Source organism: Cryptomeria japonica, chromosome 11 (assembly GCF_030272615.1).
Source record: "Cryptomeria japonica chromosome 11, Sugi_1.0, whole genome shotgun sequence".
Classification (NCBI taxonomy): Eukaryota; Viridiplantae; Streptophyta; class Pinopsida; order Cupressales; family Cupressaceae; genus Cryptomeria; species Cryptomeria japonica.
This window is the reverse complement of record NC_081415.1, coordinates 555,572,344-555,579,916: the sequence shown is the minus strand read 5'-3', so window position 1 is coordinate 555,579,916 and position 7,573 is coordinate 555,572,344. Positions and strand designations below refer to the sequence as shown.

The 7,573-nt window shown below is 32.4% G+C and overlaps 1 pseudogene; it reads right to left on the bottom strand.

Moving 5' to 3' along the window:
* Nucleotides 1-1,165: 1,165 nt before the first annotated feature.
* LOC131860320 (cysteine-rich receptor-like protein kinase 44) overlaps nt 1,166-7,573 on the bottom strand; it is a 108,805-nt pseudogene continuing 102,397 nt past the window's right edge.

Sequence of the window (7,573 nt, the reverse complement as noted above, 5' to 3'; positions counted from 1 at the left end):
AATCAATTATCTCAAATCAAACAACATATAATTAATTCAATTCGAAGCACACCCTTATGATTTAAGAATCAAAAGTAGAATAGCTTGCATATTCATTTTCATTTGTGTACTAATAGAACATTGAGCCTATTCCAAAATTAATTTCATAACATACAGTTGATACAATTTAAGGAACATTTTCATGCAATATGAGTTGACTCAAAATAATATTAACAACTCATAGTAAAATCATTATCATCTTATAAAACTAAACCATATTACTTTAACCCAAAAATTCATATAATTTGATAAACTAACAAGAATGGAATCCCATCAAAGGAGAAGTGAGTAATACTTGACATATAGTAGGCTAGACCTTACAAAATAAAAATGAAAAATATAGTGATTAAAATTACTAAAGTTACACTTAATTTAATCTCTGATGTTTTATTAAGCACCACACAAATAATATTATTAAAATTTATTATTTTGAGAATTTTCTTACACGTAGTTTCATATGCAAGCTCAATTATTAAAATAAAATAAAAAGAAAGAAAGATTATCTAGCAGCCAATTCTATTATTGATGTATCACCGATAGATGTGCAAGGCAAATGAGTGGTAGATGATAAAGACAAAGTTGTGCTTCCAAATGGTGATGTGAACGCACATGGTGGAGCATTATCTTGTGTTGTGCTTAGATAAACAGGTTTTGCTGGATCTAGTAAGTTGGTCGTAGAAGCTTTGAAGAGCATTGCATATGCATTGACCATTGACCATTGATGGGCGAAGTGATGGATTTTTTTGTGTACATAAAAGACCAACATGAATGCATCTCAAAATTGAATGCATCTCAAAATTTGTTCATTGGGAAAGCATTTTATTATACTTTTGTCAATTATATCAATGATATTTCCTCCCTTGAAAGATCTCCATACCTGCATAAGAATGAGGCATCGTAATGTTTACAAGATTTATAATTATAGTAAACAAGATATCCTATTTTTTATCTTACTCATTCCAAGAATGAGGCATCATAATGTTTACAAGATTTATAATTATAGTAAACAAGATATCCTATTTTTTATCTTACTCATTCCAAGAATGAGGCATCATAATGTTTATAAGATTTATAATTATAGTAAACAAGATATCTTATTTTTTTGTCTTACCCATTCCAAGACGCTTTAAAATTTAAGAGGCAATCTACTATCTGTGTTCCTTCTTCCACATATAATTTCTAAAATAACAACACCAAAACTGTAATAATCTGCTTTAACAGATAATTGACCACTTAGAGCATAATCTGGTACATTGTGCCATGTAGCCACTGCATAATTGGAGATCATTATTAGATTAGAAAACAATTTAAGTAAAAATCCTTAAAAAAAATACAAACTTAGAGAGTATGGTATCATTAAAAATTTAAAACTATTTGCAAAGGCGAAATCAGTAAGTCTAAATTTTTTATCGAAATGTTACAGTGTCCCCGCAACCATTGTATTGATATGAGTCTTCTCTAGATGAAACAACCTCGCTAAACCAAAATCTGATATCTTTGGCTGCATTTTCTCATAAAGTAAAATATTGCTTGCTTTTATATCCCGATGAATGATCTGCAGCTGAGAATCTTGATGCAAATATAAAAGCCCACGGGCTACTCCAAGTATGATGTTCAAACGCTTTGGCCAGTCAAGTTCTTCGCTCCGCTGCAGATCTATATCCATACCATGATATAATTAATGTAATTAAAGAACAAATATTAGATGACACTCATTTAAAATTTAGGTGAAATAAACTTACGAAATAGTATTTTGTCAAGGCTTTTCTTAGGCAAGAATTCGTAAACAAGCAAGTGTTCTGATCCCTCCGCGCAACATCCAAGCAGATTCACAAGATTACGATGTTGTATTTTGGCTACCAACTTTACCTGGTTTAGAAACTGCTTTTTCCCTTGCAATGATTGTACGGAGAGCCTCTTTACGGCTAGTTGTATTCCATTTGGCATTGTACCCTGACATAAAAGGAAACACATAATTATTGAGCTTATGCCACTGTACACATTTGTCGAAGTCCTGAAGTCTAAAGTGGGTAAAATACTGCTTCAGTTATGCTTAGGATGAATTGTTCGAGGGAAAAGGGCTCTCAAGAAGACAACCGTGACGATCAAGGTACAGTGCTAGCTAGCACACATAAAATCAAATGACAGAAAATATAAATAGCCGGAACTTAAGAAGAAAGAGGACAAACAGACAGCGTTGAGGAGAAGCAAACAGAGCTTCTGAAGCCAACGAGCATAATCGAATTTAAATGGACGCATAACAGAAATGCTAAAGTACCAAGAGGAAACAAAAACACTCGTCAAAGAATGTATCCCGAGGCCGTGAATGCAAAGCAAATGATCCCAGAAGGATAAAATCGGGTGGAGGCCACCAAGGCACCAGATTTCAAGTGACCAGAAAACTCGAAACATCTGATAATGAACAAGCAAGAAACAAAGAAAATCCCATTTGTTAAACAGAGAAGGGAAGAGATCATCTATGGCCTGAAACGCAGTGATTGCTTAACGGAGAAGGGAAGAGATTATCCCGAACTCGAAGCCTTCCCACAGAAGAGTGTAGATGCATTTTCTAACTGTCTGTGACCATTCTGACCTGTGGACAGATCCGTTATAAAATTCAAAAGAGTCCTTAGTGAATTTTACTAAACAACATAAACGAGTAAATATTCGAACAAATTTAAATGAAACAGTGCGAGGATTTATAAGTATTTCCGAAAATCCTGAACTGTGATCAGGATATCTGGTATCTGAATTAAAGCAAAACAAAAAAAGAAGTAAATAAGACGTCAGATTTATCTGGCTTTGGGGTTTTTAAAAGTCTATTGCGAGATAATATGTAAGTGTATTTCCTAAAAGGTCAAAATACGATACTAAAACAGGCGTACAGAATGGATAGGTAACATTAGTTCAATTTAATAGCATATTTAATTTTTCCTTTTCAAATTAATAAAACATAGTCGGTTAGAAATGAAGATGATATTACCTTGTATACAGAGTCAAACCCTCCCTCTCCAAGCCTGTTATCTTCATGGAAATTTCCGGTCGCAATCTTGATATTTTCCAAATTAAAGATTATCTACTTCTCCTGGTCGATAGCTGAGTCTACTTCTCTATCTAGATTCTCTGGATAAATAATGCACCGGAGGAAAAATAATTACAATGTTATATCTAAGTAGAAAGAAGTTTTGCTGACTGCAACTTGATGATAATGAAGAGAAAAATTCAACCTGTTCTAAGACCCTTACTAGCAAGAAATTTTGTTGATACAAATGTTCGAACAATACAATAAAATTTTGCCGCAAAAACACCTTTCCTTAAGAGGGCTACCATCCATAATAATGCATACTTGAATTTTGTTCCGATTGCAAACAGGCAAAACAGTAACACGATCAAGAAGCCGCCTGCAATACCCAGAACTGTACCTATATTGTATGGAGACTTCTCTGTACAAGTAATTATTTTGAGTAGTTAGTCATCTGAAATGGTCGAAATGTTCACTTCAAAAAGCAAAATAAACCTTATTTTGTTTATTTAGAGGACATCAAGTCTCAAGGAACAAGTAAAATGAACTAGAAACAGCAGCCATAATATCTGTGGGATCTATCAGCAGAGTTATGGTTGATTTAAGTTCTCACATGGATAAATTCTTTGTTAAATCTTCTCATTACATTCCTCTTCTATAGAATCTGTCCGAATACAAGAAATATTAAAATTTGGTTATATGGTAATTGATATGAATATTACTCGCTATTGGAGGTGCTAACGGTGGCTGCTATTCCACGGTTGTGCTTCCATAACATGGGAAGAGGCCATAAACTCTGTCTGGATTTTTTCCGTGCACAGGTATTGAAATAATTAGGAGCCGATGTATTCGCTACAAGATTAGTAATAACTATTTTCAGATTACTCTCGAATTCAGCACTTGTCTGGCTATTACTGTCACATTTTTGCTGGGTTCCGAACAATAAATAATAAATAATAAGAGCACAACACAGACCAACTGTGCACAATTTGCATGGTAGGCGATCTGCATATTGTTTTCCCCTTATGATTTCTTTCAGAGACCAGGGTTTCAAAAGTAAGGTACCATATTTTGTCGATTTCTTCAATTCTTAAGGATGGAGGAGATGTGACCTGTCGGACCACGCGGATTTCAGTTTATCTGCACATTTCGAAATTTTAAAAGGTTTTGCAAGCATGTCTTGGAATTATGACCTTAAAATATATTAATTTAGCTATAAACTACCTTCCAGGAAATGGATTCCAAGTAATGTGTTGACAAGTTTTTGGACATATGAATATGGATTGGGATTTTAAACAATATATTAATTTACTTTTAATATACATCTTATACAGGTAGTTCATGAACTTGGGTATTGAACTATAATCAGAGTTCATTTTTAAATGAGGGTCATTGTCAAAATATCTATGTCCTAGATTTCCTTCTCATCAGCATCATTCGGCTGCTTCCCAGACTAGAAAGCTTCCAAAATGTTAACTTTCATCACTTAATAGATGAACCATTTAGGTCAACATAGAGGAACCTGCCTGTGAAGTGCAATCAGCGGTACAGTAGACGGCAAGTCTTATCAAATTACAGGTCAAAACTTAATTTGAAATCCGGTCAATTTGGTATGAGATTTTAATAAATGATATAAGGTTTGAATTAGATTGTATTAGAAACTTTTTACATTAACGTTTTAGATTAATATTTAAATAAAAATATAAAAATACTAAGATCAGTGTCAAGACCCTGAAACATCGCTTAGTGTCTCTCTCTTGATTACGACTTTGGTCTAACCGGCATTTATTGAATGGAAAAAAATTAAAAATACTAAGATCAGTGTCAAGACCCTGAGAAATCGAACTTTGGTGTAACCAGCATTTATTGAATGGATCTGCAGTTCATGGAACCAGACAAAATAGGAATTAGAGTGGAAGGCCATTGAAATTTATAACGTTTAATTTTTGGGTTAAATTTTTGGGTTAAGCATGTCTGTAATTAACTTTTTACTATGGAAGGTATTGTTTACATTTCTTTTATCATAGGATGTGTAGTTTTGCAGTTAAAACATTTTGTTGGTGAAGCAGCTACCAAGGTTCAAATCTTTACTGGACCACTAAGTTTGCAGGTCTTGTGTCTTCATTGGGTCATTGTGCTCACATGTTTGATCAAGTAAAGTGTGGGGATGAGGTCCTCAAAACCCTTGTGCCTTGACTAGGTAATTGTGCTAGTGGGTTTGATCGAGTGAAATGTGGGGATGAGGTCCCCCGTTTGTGGCCTCATTCATTCATAGCTCCAGGTCAAAAACAATTTCATATGGAGCCAAAGGACATGAATTTAGTTATATAAGTTTACATCTAATTTATAGTAAAATATTTAATAAAGGTTTAGAAAAATATCTTCTTTAAGAATATTGATTCAATATTTATTATTATAAAGGTAAATATGCATTCTTAAGATGTCACTTACATTAATTTAATTATATGTATATAAGCATAACTACTGGAGATTGGTATTTTAAAATATAATGAATTATGATACTTAAATCCAAATGTAAATAATAGAATGAATGACAATTTGGGAATATAAACATAATATATTTGTAGATTATTTGCCTTGGGTCTAGAATAGTAACATATATATATGCAAAGTTGTATTTAATACCTACATATTTCATTTGGCTATTAAACAATTCCTACTTTATGCCTCATCTGATTTGTATCTAGTTCATCTTTGTCCCTTTTGTGCATCTAAAGACTAATTGTATTTAAGACTACCTTTGTAGGGCTATCATTATGTTGCTATAGGACATATTATTTGAGGTCAATCTTTAGAAAAGTGTACAATATTTGAAGCAACACATAGTTGAGACATGTATATACTTCTAATATACTTTTTCAAATTTTCAATCCTTTTTGTAAATTAACGAAGTTTTGCAATGTCTTAGAATGACAGAAGACTTATGAATTCTATATGATATTTTTGACCACAAGATAAATAAAATTAAACTCCTTAAATATTAGAACATACTATCAATTTGTGTAAATTGTGTACCTATTAAAATCATTATACCAAAATGAAGTGAGGCAATCAATCAAATCTTGAATATGAATTTTCAAAAGAAGAGAGTTAATTTTAAAATCACATAAATTACTTTAAGCTGAGAAATTGGTCATCTAAGTGTATAGTTACAATGCTTGAATATGTGCAATGAATTCTTCAATAACATGAAAATATTATCCAATAAGAATATATGAATAAATTTTTAACTAAATATGTGGTGATGTATTAATGTATGTATGTATGTATGTGTGTCTATATATATATGTGTGTGTATAAATATACATATATATATACACATATGTCTGTATACATATGTATATTCATATATATGTATGTATATGTATATGTATATGTATATGTATATGCATATATATATATGTGTGTGTGTGTGTGTGTGTGTGTGTGTGTGTGTGTGTGTGTGTGTGTGTGTACATATACATAGATACATACATACATACATATGGAGAAGCATCCTCGTGTATTAGATAATGAGAGTTTAATATTATCTCATAAAAATCTTATCAGGATTAAGGAGTTTTGGAGTATATTGCATGAAGTTATAATAACTAGAAATTCATTGTTTGAGGTAGAAAATATTTGTTCATTAGATGAAGTTTTTGAAATCTTTGTTGGATTTGTGTGAATATTGTCATTGATGTCAAACTTGGTGATCCAGTTAGGACACGATGTGGTATATTGTTGTTAAGTCATTGGAAGTGATTTTTGTGTTCGAGGTTGAGCAGCTATAGTGGAAGATAGGTATATACATGATCTACTAGAGTCATTTCAGGAAGATCCTCTTCCCCAAAATCTTATGTTTTGCTTATCATGGTTCGTATCTAGTTTCAGTATTAGCTATGTGAGTTCTGGTAACAGTTATATCAGTCATATCAATTATATCAATTGTATATTTCCTATTTGAATGATTATATTGTATCGAGTTCTAAAATCTATGGTTTCTATATCTTGGAGTTTGGGAGTTATGCTTGGAGTTTGCACTTATGGGTCCAAGTCTATGGGTCTGGTAGACCCTTGTTTTGTTTCAATAATTGTTGCATATGCTTCAGTAAATGAAGTAAGTGAAGCAAGCATATAGAATATTGATGAAGGCTCACTTGTTCATCCTTATTTTTTGTCAAGGCATGTGTTGGATATCATGTTGATTGAAGCAGTGTATTATTGGGTAAATCATCTATACTTGGTCAGCATATTATTCTGTTATAGGTGCTTATGGGTATATATAAGAAGATGTGATAATGTGGGAAGATAATATATAGTGTAGAAATTGAAGAAGAGAAGTGCGTGTGTAATGAGAGAGTGTGTGTGTGAAGTATTAAACAGAGTATGCTTGTGATATGTAGAAGGATAAGAAGTGTGCAAGTGGCAAAGTTAGTGTGTGGACAACATGTAGTGTGGGCAATATATGAGCAAAGGCGTGTGAAGAAGAGTCAAAGTATGGAAAATGTT